The sequence below is a fragment of the Misgurnus anguillicaudatus genome, chromosome 19 (genome assembly GCF_027580225.2).
Source record: "Misgurnus anguillicaudatus chromosome 19, ASM2758022v2, whole genome shotgun sequence".
Lineage (NCBI taxonomy): Eukaryota > Metazoa > Chordata > Actinopteri > Cypriniformes > Cobitidae > Misgurnus > Misgurnus anguillicaudatus.
Window position 1 is genome coordinate 13,381,501 of NC_073355.2, and position 21,802 is coordinate 13,403,302.

At 36.4% G+C, this 21,802-nt stretch overlaps 1 long non-coding RNA gene across 2 annotated transcripts; it reads right to left on the minus strand.

The window, feature by feature from the left end:
* Positions 1-364: 364 nt before the first annotated feature.
* On the minus strand, positions 365-12,525 carry LOC129430724 (uncharacterized). Of its 2 annotated transcripts, XR_012359153.1 has the most exons (4): positions 11,210-12,525; positions 1,316-1,380; positions 1,182-1,236; positions 365-586 (listed from the first exon to the last, which is right to left on the minus strand). It is a non-coding gene; the product is annotated as an uncharacterized lncRNA (long non-coding RNA). The 2 variants fall into 2 exon arrangements; XR_012359152.1 differs by lacking the exon at positions 11,210-12,525 and having other exon boundaries at positions 1,316-1,835.
* Between the last annotated feature and the right edge of the window lie 9,277 nt (positions 12,526-21,802).

Genomic DNA, 21,802 nt, shown 5'->3' on the forward strand with positions numbered 1-21,802 from the left:
TAACCCAAATGATTTTGTAAAGTAAGTAATGACAGCTAAATCACAGTAACAGTAATCATTTCACCTCCACAAGTCTATAATGTATAACTTTGATGTACAAAAGACAGGGTTAGATGAAGAAATGTATTTTTTATTATTCACAAATGAAAAATATTGTGCCATCAGTGAAAAGCACACATTAAAATAAACAATGACATAATTTAGATCTAATAATGCCCTGCACAAAATAAAAACAAAGCAAAAAATAATAATAATAATTATGTGTGTATATATACACACAGTATATAATAATATACTATAATATAATAATATAATAAAGGTGATTATTATTATTATTAGAAAGTGTCAGTCTCAGAAGCAGCGTCCTCTGATGGTTTAGGCACTGGTGCAATGTTGGGTGGCAGCGCAGGCTGTGTCAGGGCAAATGAGGAGGTTGGCACCTTGAACACAATGTTTGGATTGAGTCTTTTGTCAATGGCCTTCTGGATGAGTTCGTCTACAAACTGTGTGGTGTGTGGTATGAAGATTTTCTTCAAGACCCACTGCTTGGATCTCTTGCAAAACATTTGGTTGAACCGTGCTTCTCCTGTAAAGGGTAGGAAATTAGATTAGATTCAACTTTACTGTCATTATGCAGAGTACAAGTACAAAAAAAAAACTAAGTGTAATTTGTGTCCAACCATAACTGCAAAAATATAGTGCAGTATAGACAGTATTATACTGTTTCTTTACAGAAGGTGGTTAGAGTAATATAAACAAAATATAAATGTGTGCAGTTTATTAGGTGTTACCTTGTAAGAGCAGAATAAATATGGATTTGTAATATGAAGCATGTATGAACAACATGTACAGATATGTGTGATTTAGTAGCAGTAACCTAATAGTAGTATAAATAATATGGATGTAGTGTATAAACAGAATATATTATAAGAAAAACACAATAAATATTTATATTCAGCAAGAACCATATAGATAAGATATGTACAGCTATGGGCAGTGTGGTACCATTGTAGTGCAGGAACTAACATTATAAGAATAGTAATATAATATTATGTTTAATATATGGTGTAGAATGGACTTCCACCGGCATTTCAGTACCTGCATGAAAATATGATTATAATCAATAAGTCTAGAAAAATCGTTTTTCCTAAAAAGAAACAAAGTAGAATCAAATGTCTTACCTCGACGTCCGCCTTACTGGTTGCACAGGAAAACCACATATGATTTATGACAGACCTATGAAAGATAATACAATTAGTAACTTTGAACCTTGCAGACCAATGTAAAGTCTCCCACATTACAAACCAACACTGACCTGGTCCATGCAAGGAGGATTTCATTGTTCTTTTTTCCCCTTCTTCTGCATCTTCTTCCGGAAACCTGTGAGTAAATGCAGAACAATACTTTTGCATTACTTTCACCAAAATAACAGCAGAAGTTTGAATTTGCATGTAGTTTTTGAATTTATAAACACCACCTTATCAATAAAGTCTGAATAAGAATATGGTACGTGTAGCAAGCATAAATATTATTGAATTAATAATGTTTACCAATGATGATAACACCAATGACAATTTAATTTTTTTAAAATATTTTAACAAAAAAGCTGCCATTAGCCATGTGCTATTTTATCAGAGATGTAACAATCACATACTTATTCAGTATAATGTATTTTTATGTAAAGATCTCAACACTCCCAGCTATATATAAAAAAAGAGTAACACTAATGACATCCAAAAAATCTTATCTCAAAATTCTTAGATATATTATGATATTTTAGACAAATAAGGTAAGACATCTCACAAACCTTTTGCCTTCTTCCACTGCACTTCTTTCACTGACCTCGGCTGTGTCCGAAAACTCTAAATTGCTGCCTTCTGGGGCAGCTTTCCAAGGCAGCAAGGCATCAGGGCATGTCCGAATTCAATGTTTGGTTTACTTCCTGTCTCCTGAGATACCTATGCGTGGACGTACATTAAGAATGTGATTGGTCGAGTCCGGTCGAGTTCGAAAAAATAAAATGGCAGCCGGACGCGACTGGACCACCAATTTAGTGTAAATAAAGGTATATTTTCACTTTTTACACCTTTTAATTGCATTTCTAGCGAGAAATTAGTATTGTAGTTTTCAAATATGTGATTAGTTATCACAAAGGCGCTCTCTGTTTAAATTTCAAACACGCTGCCTTAGAAGTGTGTCCAAAAGTCTTTCTCTGAGCTACCTTCATGCCTCCGAAGTCATTTCCTCATGAGGCAGCGAGGCAACGAGTCACTGCCTTGAGTTTTCGGACGCAGCACTCGAGTCTTGACCCATGAAAAACTTCAAAGAGCTGATGCATTGTTTCAAAATAAAAGTGCTTTGGGTAGGGTAACACCAATGACATAAATTTGGGTGACAAATATTTATTTGATATAATTAATATTAATAGTGTATTTTTACCATTTCAGTGTTGTAGTGAATTCATACAGGGTTTAAGGTACATGTAAATTAGATTTGTTTTATAAAAAACATGGTTTTAAATAATAAGTACACAGTTCAACTTCCATGTATGATCAAAGGGACAGGGCAATTTTCAGGACCAGACATTTTAAAAAAAGTTTAAAAAAGGAAAAAAAGAAAATTAAATAAATAAACTCTCTGATCATTTTAAAGACAGTCTATATTTATTAAATATATATATCATTATGGGATTATTGGGTCAAATTAAATTATTAAGGGGTCTGCAAAAGCAAGGGACAAGCATTTCCACCTTTTTTTTGTAGAATGACCCACATAGCAACTTTTGCTTTTTGTTAAAGGCGGAGTCCATGATGTTTGAAAGCCAATGTTGATATTTGAAATCACCTAAACAAACACGCCCCTACCCCAATAGAATCAGAGGGCTATTTCATAAAACTCGCTTGGAAAAGCGAGGATTAAAGTTACAAACTCGACTTGAATTAACCTAACAAATGAGGCGAGGCTAAAGCGGTTTCAAAAAAGGCAAATGAAGCTTACGCAATCCAACTTATGTGATCCAGATTTCCCTAGTCAAGATAATTGCGCGTGCACGCTATTCTTGAGCAGCCTTAGAAGTCGAGCGTGGATCAAATCGATCAAAGTTAAAGAGAAAGCGGTCATTTTTGATAAAAATGTATGAAAATGTACTACTGACTGAAAATTATAATACTGCTGCAATAAACAAATCAATAAAATAGTTGGAAAGTCCTTATGGATTAAATCCTTGCATGCAGAAACTAAATTTAAATATATTGTCTTATTTTAAAGTAATCGCATGAAAGCAGGGAACAATGTTAGAAATGATGGCCTAGTGGTTAGGGCTCTCAGCAGCGCATGCGGGCACCCGGGTTCGATCCCTATCAATGCTTATGTGGCTATGCTTTGCTAATTTTTATATACTGTACTTTTTAAAAATAGCACAAATCTTAACTTTTGAAAGACAATTTGTAGTTTACTAAGTAACCTATATAATACATATTTAGCAGATGAATGATTTTAATACATTTACAGTAACTTTAAATGTAACTTAAATTTATTTTTTATTTTTTTGGGGGTACATTTCAAAAGCAGCAACTTGAGCGGACCATAAAGTAACAGGTGAAAATAAAATATAAATATATTGTTCATAAGAAGTGTAGTTGATTTAAGCATAATCATATGCTAGAAGAAGTGTCTAATCTTATTATGTTAGCTGCCAAAGATGTTGACTGGCAATGAGGAGAGCACTGGCATCTATCAGCAGCACAGCTTTTACTCCTGCAGATGAAGTGTGCTTGAAAGAAAAAAATGGGGTCACTAAGAGCATGGTGGGTGAACAGCATATGCATTTCTGAATTTACAGTAGTACAAGAAATGATTGTGTAAAATCATATATGTTACACATATTCTTGACCAATCATTATTACTTGACATGTTACTCAAAACATTTTTGATGGCAAATTATGTGTGCGTTATAGAGTCACAAGTCATCATGTTAAACCCTGGGAGTATGAGAGATTTTAAACCACTGTTTTAATATCACACTGTTAAAAAAATTAGCTGTAGTTATGCAGCTGTTTGCCAGTAACTTATGTAGATTTAAAAGTTTATTATTTACTGGCAACAGTTTGTTCAAAGTTAAATCAACATTAAACATTAACAAGTCTATGATTTTACAGCATAAAACTATAAAATAACAGCCTCATGCAAAGTATTTTGTGAACCAGAAATCCTCATGAACCTTTTCTGTTGTTTCCTTCATATTTTGGTTCCCAGAATGCTTTGCATGAGGCTGTTATTTGATGGTTTTATTCTGTAAATAAAAAGACTTGTTAATGTTTAATGCTCATTTAACTTTGAACAAACTGTTGCCAGTAAATAACATACATATAAATCTACAGTAAGTTACTGGCAAACAGCTGACAGTAATACTGTAAGTTCTACATAATTTTTTAACAGTGTAATGTTAGGTGTTGAATAGATAAAGTTTTATGAATGGTTACAGGGTGAGGATCAGTTGAAGAAAAGCCTGAGGTATAAGCACATTATACTGTAAGTCAGTACAAGCCTTGTGAGCTGAAAAAATTATTGTATGCAGGACACTAACAATCTTCTCTGTGATAAAAAAAGAATTTTAACTCATTACAACAAAATGCCAAGAGCATACCATCACATAATTATATTGTATTCCTTCATTGTATTCCATGCAGACACCATAATTTTTTTTATTTCAAGGAAAATGTAACAACTAGAGAAAGATACAAATACTGTAGATCTTTAAAATAATGTGCATTTTTATGCACACCAAGCATAAAAAAATTAAATGACTGTACTTGACTTTTGTGTGTTGTATATTTAAATTAAATTTACTCTTTGTGTGACAGACAATCTGAATTAAAAATATATATATATATATTGCAATTATATGAATTTAGATACATCTTAAATTTGTTAATAAACTATTATCCTTATATTGAGGTAGTTAAGATTATAATTTATATTCAACATTTGATAGGCCTATATACCATATTATGAAACACATGTCTATATTTTATTAATTATTATTGTAACAAAATTTATCAAATTTAATATATAAGTTGATTTTCTTTAATTGTTAGATTAATAGTGGTTAATAAAGTCAAATAAAATGTCAAAGAGTCAGCTGTAATATCATTGCATTTACATTTCAGTGTTAGTGGAAGTCTAATTAAGCAACAACTGAGGCATAGCCTGACAGTTAGCCTGCTCCGGACCAGGCTAGTTTGCAAGCATAAGTTTCCATAGTAACCGGGGTTTAGCTAGTTCAAGTTTGTTTTATGAAACGAAATCCACCGGCAATAAGCCAGACTTAACAAAATAAGCCTGGCTTATTCTGTAATCTAGTTTTATGAAACAGCCCTCTGGGGTGTATTCCAGAAAGCAAGGTTAACTTACCATCAGATTAACCCCGAACTTTGGGTTGATCAACCCCAAACTTGCTTACTCGGGGTATGTCGGTTCCAAAACACAGTTTAAGAGTTAGTTCAATCAACTCGCTGAAAGTAACCCAGAGTTAAAGCGCGCTCACGGTAACAACATAAAGGCATTGTCAATGGATCGCAGATTTCACGAGTCACCATGGAAACGTCAGAGAACTTAAAAGTTTTTAAATGAGAAATAACATTATAAACCAATATTTTCTGGCAAAATCAACGTTTTATAATCGGGTTAAAAGTGCGTGATTACAAAACAGATAAAATTAATTAAATAATTAATACGAACCTATTTTACCCCATTTAAGTCCAATATTGTATGTGTCTCAACGAAAATACACACAATATTATTTAAAATAATCTAAAACAATCTAAAATAATTAATATAGTAAAAATAATCATAGATTTTATATATGATTGTAAACATATGAATTATGAATATCTTTTCCCTTGTGAAAAGTAACAATGGTTTTACTACAGTAAAAAACATGGTTACAGTAAAACCATGGTAACCACAAAATAACCATGGTTTTCAAAAAACATAGTTAAACGATGGTTAGTGTAGTAAAACCATGGTTCTGCTGATAGTAATCAATGCACAAAAAAAACATGGTTACTACAACTATACACCAATAAAACCATGGTTAATTTCATAAGAGTTGTGGCACATAAAGTGCAAATCTGTCATAATGCTTATTTAAATTTTTTTTTTTAGATATGATTGTATTGTGTAGGCATAAAATGCACTATGATAATATTCACTATATTGTACTTATTTTACTTCTGCTCCTTTGGGTGACCCTGTTTAGTTTTAGGACTTTCCTTGTATGACACTGTGTCACCATCTTTTTAACATTTACTGATAGCTGATAGATTAATGCACCCTCTTTTAATTGTAAAGCTTCCTTACAGTCCTTACATATTTTCAATAATGTTGTGTAATGCTTTTCATTACACTACACTAAGAATGATCATTCATTTGCATTGGACGATTAGGATCTGCTGTGACAGAATTGGAGAATAGAAATGTTACATTAGTGTCAATAGTAACATGTTGTAATATATGTCCTGTATCATCTAATATATGCAAATATCTCAATTTCCCTTTGCTAAAAAATGATAGCTCTGGAGAGCAGCTACAAAAGGTCAATTTTAAAGAAATAAAGATGATTTAGAAAAACACCAACTATAGATCAAATGTAGAGAGAGGGCTAAGGATCTGAAGTGCATGTTTAAGAAATAAATATGATACTATGGAATATATATTTATAATTTCATTTCATTGTGTACATGATTCTAACTGATATATAATAGAAAATCTCTGACCACTATGCCATGTCTGTGATTCAATGGTGTTTCACCTAATGAAGTCTGTGCTTCACCTGTGTCACTATGTGGGTCAGTGTTAAATCATGCCTGTGCTTCAAGGGTGTCATTCTGTGGGTCAGGTTAGATGCACATGCCTATCAGAGACTGCAGGCAGGGGTAACTGATGGAATTGTGTTTCATACATCCACTGATATTTGGAGATATATTAATAATGAACATAATTAAATGTATAGTATTTAGTCCGAACACAAATATGAATAAATTTTTAATTAAATTTAATTAATAATAAAATTTATAGTAATTAGTCCAATCACAAATATCAATCCATGTTATTAAAAAATAGTTTCTTTAGAAAAAATTCATATCACACATTTTTTAAGAGAGCAATAAATATTCGCGACTGTAAATGTAATAAAATAAAATAAATGCTTTAACATTGTAATATTATGCAAAATATATGCTTCCACGCCCGCTGTACGCTCGTCATAAGTGCACGCATGCGCAGACTTCCTCCGAAGCCTCGTTTTATTAACTAAAATGAACTTACCCTGCAACATAACCTGCTCCGGAGCAGGTTATCTTCAGAGAGTCAGTTGCTATGGTTACTTACATAACCCGAAAGTTACCTCCGTTTTTGGAACCGAAAGCAGAGGTTATCCGCTTACTTACTCCTAAACTTACCCGGGTACGCCACATAACCAGCTTTCTGGAATACACCCCTGGACCTTCTGTTGATAGACCCGCCCCACACATACGCAACCCGGCATTTGATTTGATTGGCTATAAGTGTGTTTTGGTAGTCGGCCCGTCTTCTTTTCCAAACCGTTTTTCAAACATCGTGAACTCCGCCTTTAATATACATCTGCTGTTTTCTTAAAGCTGACTTTTAATTTACTTACAAGAAAGACCCATGGCAGGGCAAACCCACACCAAACCCCCTAAGGGCCCCATGCGGGTTAGCCCATGAGGGACCCACAGTAGTTTGCCCTTTAGGGGCCCTATATGGGTTTACTATGGGCAAGCCCACTGTGGGCCCCCTATGATTTTGCCCTTTTGGGCCCCATGAGCATTTTTTATGGGCCAACCCTCTGTGGGCATTCCCACAGAAAACCCACACAGGCTCCATATTTTCTAGCTTTTCAATTTCAAAAAGAAAGTGTAATATCCACTAGATGGCGCCAAAACCAATTTTTCAAAAAGTATAAAAACTTTTAATGATTTATTTTTACTACATTTATGTTTGATAGTCGTTCTGAGTCTGACCTCTTACATAAATTCCATAACAAAAATGCAATTTTTTAAGCTTTTTGATCAAAATGTTGTATTTTTTAAGATAAATATTTCAGTGGTTAAAAAGTATATATAGAATGAAACGTTTTTCCCCATTTTGTTTGTTTGTTTGTTTGTTGTTTGTTTGAAAGCAGAGGGTCTGTTCTTTAATTTGATTTATTTGTATGTTTATATATTTATAGAAGATTATTTTTCCCGCAAGGAATTTTGTGAAACTTTTGTGAAAATCACAAAAATGCAGGCGTCTAACTTTTCTAAAAAAGGCTGGCGGTGAATGAGTTAATCATAGTAATAATATTTTTTTTTATTTTAATTATTAAAATAAGTTTAATTATTATTAAATTATTAAAATAATTATCATTGGTTGTTAATATTAGCAGATAATTTCCTGTTTATTGAAATTTGATGTTTATTGTTGTTGTTAAAACCATAGTTACTACTCTTACTATAAACCATTTTTTAAACATTTTTATAAAGGTCTGTCCATTTAGAACAAAATGTGCATGCATGTTTGTGTAGAAATAATTGAACACACCCCCAGATGAAGATCTAAAAAGCTGCATTAAAAGCACAATATTTCTGCTTATTTTAGAATATCTAATGTTAAACAAGTTCTAATTTTTAGTCCTGTCTGAACGCAGTGTTTCGCTAGAAGCACTTTCTTTACCATCTGTATTGTTTTTAGCATGATGTCTTTTATTATGTGTTCTTTTCATACGGTGATGACATCAACGTATCGCGAGAGAGAGTCGAGAAATTACACGTAGAGGTCTAATTTCGAATCACTCTCGCGGTACATTGACGTCATCGTCCTGTCAGCCCGCATGCGGTCGAACACACCTATTATTTGCGGGCACGCGCCTCCGTCCTCGAGTCGTGAGTTCAAAAAACAGGATTTAACCGATGTTTACCTCAGACGACAGTTTTCGTTTCTGTGGTAAATTCTAATGCAAGTTTTCATTAATTTTGGTTACTTTATTAAAATAAGTTCACAGTAATGTTAATTTTGTTGTTAGTAATTCGATATGACTAAAATATTATAAACTTTAATGTTGAGACTGTTGATGTAAGCTGGCAGTTTGACTGAGCTCGTGAGCTAATGTAACGTTAGTGCAGATCTTTTATTTGTCTTTACCTTTTATAAAATGTGTTATATGTGTTATTAATTTATTTGACATTGTTTAGTTCATTATAACGCAAGTTATTTCAATGTAGGGTTTGACGCGTAAATCTAACTTAACTTACAGTACGGGCACACAGTTTACAGTAGAAGAATTTAAACAGAAGCCATCAATTCTGCATTAATAACTATTATACATTTATGTTCATTTTTCTTTCAGGTCATTTTCTTGTTGTGTTTGATGTTTTCCATTGGCTGAAGAGTAAGTAACTTATTACTTTGTTTGTATTTGCACCCAAAATAATGTGTCAAAATAAGTGCTCAAAACACTCTCCTCAATACAATGGATAAATAAAAAATATAACTACAAAATATTAACTACAACTAAATAGTCAGAGCTCACTTTGACTTGATGTACACCTCAGTCCCTTATAATGTATTAGATGATGCGTATAGTTTTAATAAAAAAAAATTCTGTCATCATTTTGGATTTTATTGTGCTCAAGGTCAGAACACAGCTCATTCACCCAAATCAAATAGTGACAATCCTACAGATGTACTCTTAAACAAAGACAATTATAAGATCATCCGTTTGGATTCAGTTAAAGCAATAAAACCTACTTGAAATACTTGGTAAGAAAAACTAGTGCAGTATACATTGTATAAATTATAGTATCTTAGCACTTATCTTATTATTGCCACCTTAAAGCTCACATAAAACACCACACACTGTTTCTGCTAATGTTAAAGGAGTAGTTCACTCAAAAATGGTCCCCATTGACTTGACCATAGTAATTTTTCCTACTTTGAAAATTCAATGGGCCCCAGTTTAAGAATGGACTACTCCTTTAATCTTATATACCTATAGAGTAGTATTGCATCCTTCAAATATATAAAGACCTTTTAGTTTTATCAGACTTATAAAAGACAGATCAGCTGTACCGATTCTTTAGGCATAAATCCGGGCGGGAGCAAATGTAAGTCCCTTTTCTTTCATTTACAAGTATAGACCAGGGGCCCGTTTCAATAAGGAGGTTCAACCAACTCTGAGTTTAAACTTGAACTCTGAGTTGACTTACTCTGAGATTGTAAACTCTAAGTTTTCGGTTACAGAACAGCTGATCTGAGTTAGTTCAATCGACTCTGAGTAGGTTGACTCTGAGTTAAGTGCGTGCAGAGGTGGGTAGTAACGAATTACATTTACTTCGTTACATTTACTTGAGTAATTTTTTTGGGTAACTAGTACTTTTAGAGTAAATTTAAGGATGGGTACTTTTTACTCCTACTCAAGTACATTTCTAATGAAAAAACTGTACTTTTACTTCGCTACATTCGGTGGCGTTACTACGCTACTTTCAAATGGTAATAATTAATGAATATATTTTATTTTTTAAGTTGATATGGCTTGTTCGAAAGTCTCGCGAGACGTTAGAGAGGCAGCGTGCGTTGCGAGGGGTGGCTACGTTTCACCCTTTAGCGCGCCTAGATGAAAGGAGATGACTGAGGCGGAGGATGACCTATGCAAGCTATCGGAGGCAGATCACGCGTGGCCTCAAGTTTGGTCTATGTTTACACTACAAAAGGTCAAAAAGAATAGTTTCATAATGCAATGTATGCTTTGTGCACCAAAACGAACTGACGTCTCAGCATACAGGAATTCAAGCTCCAACATGAAAAAACACGGCGGTAAGTGTCACTTTCTGCAGTGCCTTATTATAATATTATTTCACGCACTGTTTTTGTCATATGCGCTCTTGTGCAAGCAATGAAAATTACTCTAACCTTACAAACAACACACGTTCACATCTGCACATTTCCATATCATTTCCTCATAAAACTAAACAAATTGAACAGCATGTTAAGTCTTGCATTAATAATACAGGAGAACCGGGGCAAAAGTAACGCTGGACGAAAGTAACAAAGCGATTTTCTAAGAGGACTGATACCATTTGCATCCCAAACTATGACAGCATCTTTGCAACCCTTGACAGAGCTGACAAATATCGCGTTATTTACTCACCATTTTCCGGGTGTAGATCCAGAAAGGTGTTTTCAACCATGAGTACGTTTACATGCACACCATAAGCGGATAACTATCAAAAATCTGCTTATTATAGAAAACTGTTTTCATGCGTTTACATGCAAATCAATAAGCCGCCTATACAGACAACTGCGTTTATATGGGACTTGAAGAATTATCAGTTTTCTCGCAGGCAGTGACGTCACCACCTATAGTACACAATAGTCGTTCAAAAAGTCGACGGCATATCTGTCTTAAGCTATATTGTTGTATCTCTTCTCGTGTCTGCAGAACCTGTAAATGTAACATGAGCTGCTATTTTAACAGTTTCTCTGCCAACTGCTTTAGTCGAGCGGATACTTTTATGCGTTACTTTGCGCTTACTTCCGCGTGTGACGTTTATCTTTCATACGCGGAGAAATGCGCACATGGACAAAACCGTGAGAAAGCCGGTTAAGGTGTTTACATGCCACACGAAATCGGCGTAATGGGCAAAAAACTACCTGTGCCGATCGGTTTTTGTTTACACCGTTTATGGGCTTTCCCCGATTAAAGAAAACCGATTTACGCGTTTACATGACCCCACGTGTTATCAGTTTATTAAGCATAATCGGCATAAGACCATAAGTAAATTCCAAAAGCGGTCATTGTTTTCTTATAACGCGTTGTGTTTCTCGTTTCATCAATCTTCAGGTTATTTAGTGCTCTAACACATCCTGAAGTTTGACTTCTCAAGAGTTTTTCAAAATAAAAGTAAATCGGGTTTAAATGTGAGGAGGTCCTGTCGGGACGAAAGTAACACTTACTTTTGTACCATTTTATATTATTCTAATTTTATTTAATTTTCATAGTGTTCAAACTGTTGAATTTAAGTTTGTACTGTTGGTTGCTTTTGAAACATTTGATAAAACTGAAATTTAAAATGAAAATATAATTTCATTATTTTTTACAAAGATAAATTACAAAATATGTTTGCAGTTACATATTAAAGAGGTCATAGTCATGTAAAGTTAATAAAAACAAGTGTAACACGAAAATCTTCATTGTTTTGTTGTGTTAAAAAAAGTAACAATTCACCACTTATGTTCAAAGTGAAATTATACTAGTCATTTTACATTTGTTCAAAATTCCACCTGGTATTGATAGACCACACTTGTGAGTTACTGACCACAGCAAAAATATATCTCTGTCTGAAACATTATCTTTAAAAATTTTAAAAACTTAAAAAAAAATCTGATTTAATTTTCTACTTAAATGTAGAAAATACATACGAATAAAAACTGGATTGTATTTTATTTAATTCCTTCCTAAGGAATCTATATACTTATAAAAATAAAAGAATAAAGTATGTTTTTAAAGAAACATGTTTTATATATTATAATAAATGTAGAGTTGATTTGCAAAAACAGATAAGTTTCATTTGAAATTCTAAAATAAGCATTTTATCAAGCTCCTTATGTTCATTAATTGCACATTAATGGCAATGAAAATAACCTATTCATATAAAAACATGATAACAAACAGACACACACATTCTTTTTTTCTTACTGTAAGCTTGTTTAAAGGCAGATGCAGCCAAATTTTGTTGTGAACGTGAAAATAAATACACAGTTAACTGTCAGAAAACAGTCAGTGTTTGTTTAAGATTTTTTTAATGACACGTTATGTGATGTTGGAGGACTGAGATAGACTGCTTTACTTTAACCTAGGTTTAAAGTAGTATATAAGCAGAACAATGAGACTTTTAAGGAGAGGTTTGTGAAAGCCCTCCAAGTAGTCTGAAATTCAGGGATTTTTAAGCTTCTTTTCAATCAGATCGGAAGTAACGAGTAACTAACTACTTGAGTAGTTTTTTCATCTAATACTTTTTTACTCTTACTCAAGTAAATAATTAGATTGTTACTCTTACTTGAGTACATTTTTGTATAAGTACTTGTACTTTTACTTGAGTACAGATTTTGGGTACTCCACCCACCTCTGAGTGCGTGCACAGCCACAATGAAAAGCCATCATCAATGGAGCTCAGATATTACAATTTACCATGGCAACAGCACGTGACAAAGAGGTCTTAATCCTTTTTACTACTAAAACTGAAATTGTTACTGCAAGTGTACAGCAACTACGAGCATATATTTTAAAGAAAAGAGTTGTTTTTGTAAATTGCTACTCTAGTAAATGCGTACATTTAATTTTTCATCACAGTTAAAATATCCAAAGTAAATAAACTGAGGACTGTACGTTATTATATTCATTTACATGGAAATTAGTGATGCGCGGGTCGTCTCGTAACAAGAAATTGTAACTTTAATGCGGGGCGGGTTGGGGCGGGTCATTAAAAACAAAATTAAAAAACTGATATGTTGCGTCTAATTCCCTGTAGCATTTATATTAAATATTTGGGGATATATATTTTTACATTTAATTACGTTCTTTGATAAGGTTAAACGTAGGCCTATGTGGGAACGTAACTTCCGCAACATAACTTGCGCAACGTAACTTGATATCCCCAAACCTTTGACATCATGGAAGCGCCAAGTAGCTCCCGCTGGCTGCCAGCCACAACAACAAAACAAACAGAGAATTAAAAGATGAAAGACGATCTGCAGGAGAAATTAAGGTAGGGAATTTGTGAATAGATACTACAAATGCTGCTTTTTTGTGTGGTGATCTACTTTTAAAATGATAAAGCCGACAAGTTCTACATGCTAAAAACACTTTAAATGCGTGGACTATACTGCATATATCTCTACATTGGATTTAGGGATGTCACCATTACTCTATTTTCTTGAGGAGTTAAAAAAATCCTGGAGCACATGTCGAGTACTGTTTAAAATAGCGGAGATTTAGTGAAACAAACTTGAAAGAAAATTACAATAGTATGAGAAGCATATATCAGCACAACGCTGCCTCTATCTCTCTCTCCTTCATTCGCTCGCTCTCGCGTGCTTCATCGAGAAGGGTATTCTATGAAGGTAATTTAACGCCTAAAAGATTTGCATGCGCAGGATCAAATTTGTAAGAATGTACTTGACATTGCAAGTGTAAAATAAATTTGCATGTGCAAAAACAGTTTTGTAAAGGTGTAAATCAAGTTGCAAGCGTAAGAAAACAAGTTTTGCAACATTCTACTGTTAATTGTAAGTGTAATTCGTGTCTTGTAAAACTGAAACTTCATATTTACGCAAATAAGTATGAACTGTATGGATCTGACCTCAGTTTTTCCGCGCTTACACTTTTGGCACGGTTTTTGCGCTGAAATACTGCCAAAAGCATTGCAAGTCTGCAAACAGTGGTGTGCAATCAAAAGCACACGTTCATGAACGGCAAATATGAATGAATCGCGCAGAATCTGTCTCTGTGTGTCAAATAAACCAGTTGTAAATGAATTGTTGCATACGAAGGGAAAACTATTTCCTGAAATAACCCGACATCTACTGGTCCCTCTGCGCTTGCAGTTTTGTCACGATTCTCTCACTGATTTGAGTTTGCAAGCGCGGGTGTGAAGGCGGGGCTATAATGATAATTATTCGCATTGTGGGCGCATTAGCACATTGGGTGGTGAAGGTCCGTCGTCAATTATTCTTATAAATAAATGTATCACTATTTTGATACTCTGCATACAATGAGGCTTGTTGTAACCTTGTATAACTGTGTTGATGTTCATTTCTTTGCAGGAATTCGTCATAACTAGCCTAAAGGGACTGGGTTTTGTAACACTAATGTGTGGTGATGGAGCCATGACCTTAAACTGACCCACTCCTTGCAGGGCTAGTAACCCGCTTGGTTTTAGCAAATTACTTCGAAAGTCACAAATGAAGTACCCATTCCGGGCAACAAAGCGTCTTTGCCACGTCGCTGCGCGATTCCATCGCGTATGAAGGGGCAGTCACCTGCTCCTGATCATGCAGCGACAAAGCAAGACAAAACAAGCACCATCAACACAGCCGAGCAGCGTCAATTCTCTCATCGTAAATCAACCATTATTAGTACCTACAACGTCCGCACTCTACGAAAAACAGAAAAGAGAGGCAGCCAAGAAACATTAAAACTTGATCAATCTGATCGGTTCCACCAGCTTATCCATGGGTGTGGAGAGAAAGGAATCGACATCGTAGCCATACAAGAGCATCGACTACCAGCAGCCGATGGCATTAACACTTACACCGAAATCTACAACAACAAAGAATGGAGATTCGACTTCTGCTCAGCCTCAAAAACAACCCAAGGCAATCACGTCGGAGGAATAGGGCTTCTCACGAGCAGCAGAGCCACTAAATCCCTTACAGCAACAACTAAAGTATCTGAGCGGATAATGACAGCAACATTTGCGGGCAACCCTATAACAACAGTTATCGTAGTCTTTGCCCCGACAGAGGAAAAACCAAAGACAGAGAAAGACAACTTCTATAACCAGCTCATCAAATGTGTACAAGACACACCACCACACAATATGCTCATCCTTGCAGGCGACTTCAATGCAAGAATCGGTGAAGACAGTCATAATTCAAATTCAAGAGTTATAGCCAAACATGTTCTGCACAAAGAAACAAATGACAATGGAAGCAGACTAATTGATTTCTGTGAAGCAACAAACACAAGGCCAATACAGCCCAGATTCCCTCATCCAAAATCCAGAATCTGGACGTGGCAACCAGACGTCAACAGAAATGCAAAAGACAGGAAAAACAGAGCTCAACTAGATCACATACTCATCAACAGCAAATGGATCAATTCGGTGAAGAATGTGAGAGCGTATGACACAATCAATCTTGGGTCAGACCACAGAATAGTAAGCACAGAGATCAAGATTAGCCTGAGAGCGCCAAGAAAAAACAAGAACAAGCGCCTCAAGTTTGACTGGAGAAAGCTTAAAGACAACGAGGAGCTACAAGCACAATATACCATCACTATCCAAAATCGCTACAACGCTCTTAGAAGAGAAGACGACCGCGATGATATGCAACTAAAATACGATAGATTTGTTACAGCTATCGGAGATGCTGCAAAGAGCACGGTCGGCCTAGTCAAGAAAAAAGCCCCAAAGACATGGGTCTCGAGTGAAACGATCAAACTTCTCAAAGCACGAAACAAATCCAAGAGAAATAAAAGTGTGAACATGAAACAGCTCAGTCAAGATCTGCTTGATTCATACGAGCAGGACAGAATCAACTACTTGGAAGAAAAACTACAGCGACTTAAAGAAGCAGCAAAAGCAAATAAACTAAGAACAACTTGGGAGATAGTCAAAGAGATTAGCGGCAAGACTAAGTCGACAAACAAACATAAAATGAAAAGAGCAGACGGTAAAGACATCAACTCGTCACAAGAACTCCTAAAGGAGTGGCAACAATACTTTAAAACACTGTTAAGTAATAACATAATTACCGACGACCTGCCAATCGAACCTGCTGCTCAAGATCTAGACATCAACACAAGCCCATTCACTATCCTAGAGATAAAGCGTGCAATTGAAGAACTGAGGAGTGGCAAATCACCTGGCTGCGATAATGCAATCACACCAGAGGCACTCAAATATGGAGGAGACTATGTTGCCGATCTCATCTGTAACATCTGCAACGATGTATACGGTCAAGAAAAAGCACCAGAACAGTTCACCACGAACCTGATAGTACCACTGCCCAAAAAAGGAGACCTCACCCTAATGAACAACTACAGGGGGATCAGCCTAATGTCGGTCACCGCCAAAGTATACAACAAAGTCCTTCTTTACCGAATAAGAGATCCGATCGATAAGATTCTACGTGCCAATCAAGCTGGCTTCAGAAGAGGGAGAGGATGCACAGAACAAGTCCACATTCTGCGTAGAATAATCGAAGGCTTTCAAGACAAGAAACTTGATTATTACATCACCTTTGTAGATTTCAAGAAGGCATTCGATTCCATCAAGAGATCAACCATGTTTGACATACTACGACATTATGGGATCCCAGACAAAATAGTAAGTGCGATCCGCACACTATACAATAAGTCAAAGAGTCACGTACTAGTAGAAGGGAAGCTGTCTGACCACTTCCACACTACAACAGGCGTCTTACAAGGTGACACCCTAGCTCCCTTCCTATTTATAATCGTCATAGACTATGTATTAACACGAGCTGAACAGGAGCATGCAAGGAACACATCATCGCACGGAATCGTAACACATTTAAAAGAATCCAGCAGAAATCCAGAAGTATCACTATTTGACCTGGATTTCGCCGATGACATTGCCCTGTTTGAAAACACCCTGGATAGAGCACAGGAACAACTCACAACAACAGCACAGTGGGCCAGGAGAGTAGGCCTTCAAGTTAATATAGGCAAAACAGAAGCTATGACTAATCAAGAACATTCCAGTCTGGACATGGCAACACATAATCATCAGCACATAGAGCTAGATGGACAAACAATCAAATGGACAAAGAACTTTAAATATCTTGGATCCCATATCACCTCTAGCGAATCTGACATCAAAATCCGAAAAGGTCAAGCATGGGGGGCCTTCTGGAAGATGAAGAACGTATTCCAGTCAAGAACTATTCCAATTACACTTAAAATTAATATATTTGAATCTGCGTGTGTCTCAATCCTGCTCTATGGCTGCGAGAGCTGGATCCTTAACAGCAAACTCAGAGACCAACTTAACAGCTTTGCTACCAACTGTTACAGAATCATGCTAGGCATAAAACGTCTGGACAAGAAAAGCAATAAAGAGGTTTATGAAAGAGTCGGCCGCAACCAACTTGTCCTTCAAGTACAACAGAGGCAGTTAAGATTTGTAGGACATTCCTTAAGAAGACATGAGAGTGACTTGATCAACAAGTACGTCCTGTACACCCCACAACAGCGACACGGCAAAAGAGGTCAAGGCAGAGCGCGAAAACTATACCACCAATATATCGGGGAACTTATCAACAAGGATGTACCAGCAACAATAAGCGAACTACGAAAAGTTGCCAAAAATCGCGAGGAATGGACAAAATTAGTGACCGACTGTCAACCTACCCTGTTTGCAGCCGATTGATGATGATGATGATGATGATGGAACAAATGATGTTGGTGCACTTAAACATGCCCACATAGGTAAGACATTGTGTATATGTTAAAGCTCCCATAACACACGCTGTTTCTGCGTATCTGACTTAAAGGTCCCATTCTTTCTGTGTTTTTGGAGCTTTAATTGTGTTTACAGTGCGCAATATAACATGTGTTCATGTTTCACGTGTAAAAAATGCGGTATTTTTCACACAATTTACTTATCTGTATAGATCTGTTTTCACTGTCCTCAAAACGGGTTGATGTCTTCCTTGTTTTATGAAGTCCCTCTTTCAGAAAAACGTATCGAGTTCTGATTGTGTAGTTTGTTAAGTGTGTTGTGATTCGGTAGCAGTTTAGCTTGCCGTTAGCTTAGCTGCCGACTGACGTATTTCTGTGGGTGGAGTTTAGTCAAAAAACTGTTCTAGTGACATCATTAAAGCAGGAAGTAGAGGGCTGTATTCCAAACCGGCCGTTCGCTGTAGGCTTTGAAAGGTGAATTATGTTAATGAAAATATATCGCCTGGCAGTGAACTTTGAGCTTTATAATTTTACAGCTATTATTTATGCTATTATAGCAACATTACATACTAACTAGGGTTTAAAAAATGGGATCAGAAAGAACGTGACCTTTAATCTTGAGTACATATAGAGTAATATTATATCCTTCATATCTCTGAAGAATCTTCAGTTTAATCAGATTCATAAAAGACAGATTAGCTTTACCTAATCTTTCCGATAACGTACGAAAAAATTCGGAAGGAGGAGTTAGGAGCTGCGGGAGGAGCGAACCACGAGTCTTGCAACACAACACTAACTTATGATTTGTGTCGTTTATATAATATGTATATACGCACTGATTTCCAACATAATACAAGCGTTTTACTTACCACATGCAACTCATGACCCAGTTGGGACTTTTCATGAAATCCAGCGTTAAACAAACACACGCAAAACGCCACTGCTACCCCGGATAAGCAAACTATATCTATTGTTTCCATAAGGCTGGCTTTCTTCTCCTTACACCAAAAAACACACTTCTTCTTTCGTGCCATTGTTTAGTCTTAATATAAAACAAGCTGTCGCGTGAAGTGATGCCTGTGACTTGGCGTCCTTGGTTTTTGCTCTCCCGCTGATTGATTGACATGTGGGCGTGTTTATCCAAGGGAATTGCCCATAAAAAGAAGTAATGCGTATGAATATTTCGTTGAAGTATACCTTAAAATTATAATATTATCGACTACAAGGGGATCACACCAATATTTGAAAGTTTTTTTTGACGTATGCGGTCGAGCAACGCGACTTCCGGAGAACAAACCCGAAAACATGTTCGGGATGTGTTCGGCGGAACTGGCACGAATGGCCACCCTACTTCTACGTGGGATTTCTCGACTCGCTCTGGGTCCTGTTTTCAATAAATCCTGTGTAACTTGTATATCTGTACTGTCAAAACAATCGATGTGATCCTAATCCAGAGTTTGTGTTTATCAGGTGTAGCCCTACTGGCTAACGCCCCAGAGCGTATCCCAGAGAGGAAGAAGAGAAATAAAGACAAAGAGATTTCCTCTGTAGATCCCAGACCTCCCCCAGTCACAAGTTCAGGGAAACTCACTTCACATGGAGCCAGACAAAGAATAATTGCACAGAGAGAGGAACAGCTCGCTGCACAAAAGGTGTTTCATCACTTATATTTATTTACCTTCAACATTTGATGGGTGATCTCCTGCTATCTGTGTTTTAGTCCATGGCTGTGATTAATTTCTTGCTTTTTTTAATGCCACGCCGTAGGAGCGGATCAGTCAAGTACTACGAGAATTAGAAGAAGATCAGATACAAGTGGTCAAACTGGGTGACGCGTCCATCGCTGCTCCGTTCACATCTAAGCTGTCCTCTATTCAGTGCAGTAAGACAAACTCCCTGAGTTTTACCCTCTCTTGACTCAATTCCCCAGATGAAAGTGGATTTATCTAAATGTCTGTTTTCAGTTTGTTACATGATAAAACAGGGCCGCTGCACTTTGGTGACCACCCTGCAGATGTTTAAGATCCTAGCGTTGAATGCTCTGGTGCTCGCCTACAGTCAGTCTGTGCTTTACCTGGAGGGGGTGAAATTCAGCGACTTTCAGGCGACACTTCAGGGTTTGCTGCTGGCCGGCTGCTTTCTATTCATCTCGAGGTCAAAGGTGAGATAAGAACTGTGAGATGATGAGCTGATTGGGGTTTATGATACCTTCGCTTTAGTAATTATTCTGTTTTTGTTCCTCAGCCTTTGAAGACATTGTCGAAAGAGCGGCCTTTACCCAACATCTTTAACCTGTACACTGTCCTGACAGTGCTGCTGCAGTTTGCAGTCCACTTCTGCAGTTTAGTGTATCTGTATAAAGGGGCACAAAGCAGAAGCCCACCCAGGTATGAGTGGATCATCTAGTGCAATTGTTTGTTTGGAAGGACATGCCAACCATGTAGGCAAGTTTGCCTTATGTTTCATTTTTCTTCCTCTTCTTCTCCTGCAGGGCAGAGCAGTTTGTTGACTTGTACAAAGAATTCGAACCAAGTCTCATAAACAGTACTGTATACATCATGTCAATGGCAATACAGGTGGCTACGTTTGCCATTAACTATAAAGTACTTCAATTATTTTCATAGTATGACAGTAATCATAATTATTTTTAGGATGTTAAAAAAATACTTGCAGCATGTTTGCTGTTTTAAATACTAAAATAATTAATTTAGTCAAAAATTAAAATATTGTCACTGCTTCGCTGCGTCCGAAATCGTGTTTCGTGACGGTACGTTCTGAATTACACGTAAGAACCTATATCATTTATCATTAAAACATTTTGGACATGATGCATCCGCCATGTTTTCTTTGTCATGTGACCCATATGTTTATGTTCAGACCTATGATGCGTAATAAGAACAACCGTGACCATTATTTACACATGCGTTGTTTAACAATCACAGACTTTAATTTAAGGGATAGTTCACCCAAAATTGAAAATAATGTCATTGGTGACTCGCCCTCGTGTTGTTCCGGGCTCGTGGGACCTCCTTTCATCTTCAAAAACACATTTAGGGATGTTTTATGTTTGGTCCGGGTTTTCTGGCCCTCCATTGGAGGTCTAGTAGCGGTGTGCTGTCCATGTCCAGAGGGGTAGTGGAAGCATCATCGGGGTGGTCCATGTGACATCGGTGGGTCAGTTAGAATGTGTTGAACGCGCCTGACGTGTTATCTGGTGCCCCCCAGCTGTTTTTTTTGTGCACCCGGGCTTCATTTACAGTCTGAGGGAGACGCACGCTGTAAGTTTGGAAAAAAAACTTCGCAAACATGTCTGAGGATAACACGTAATCCTCCTCACTGCAGTCACGTGACTTTAGTCTTGCGCATTTGCTTCACAACAGACTCGGAAAAGAAGACAATGCTGAATAAAGTCGTAATTTATGTTATATTTGGGTATTTTGGATGCTTCAGCACATTCTGGCTGACCCACTGGTGTCGCATGAGCTACTTTGATTGTGTTTTTGTTTCCTTTCTGGACATGGACAGTGTGCCGTACGT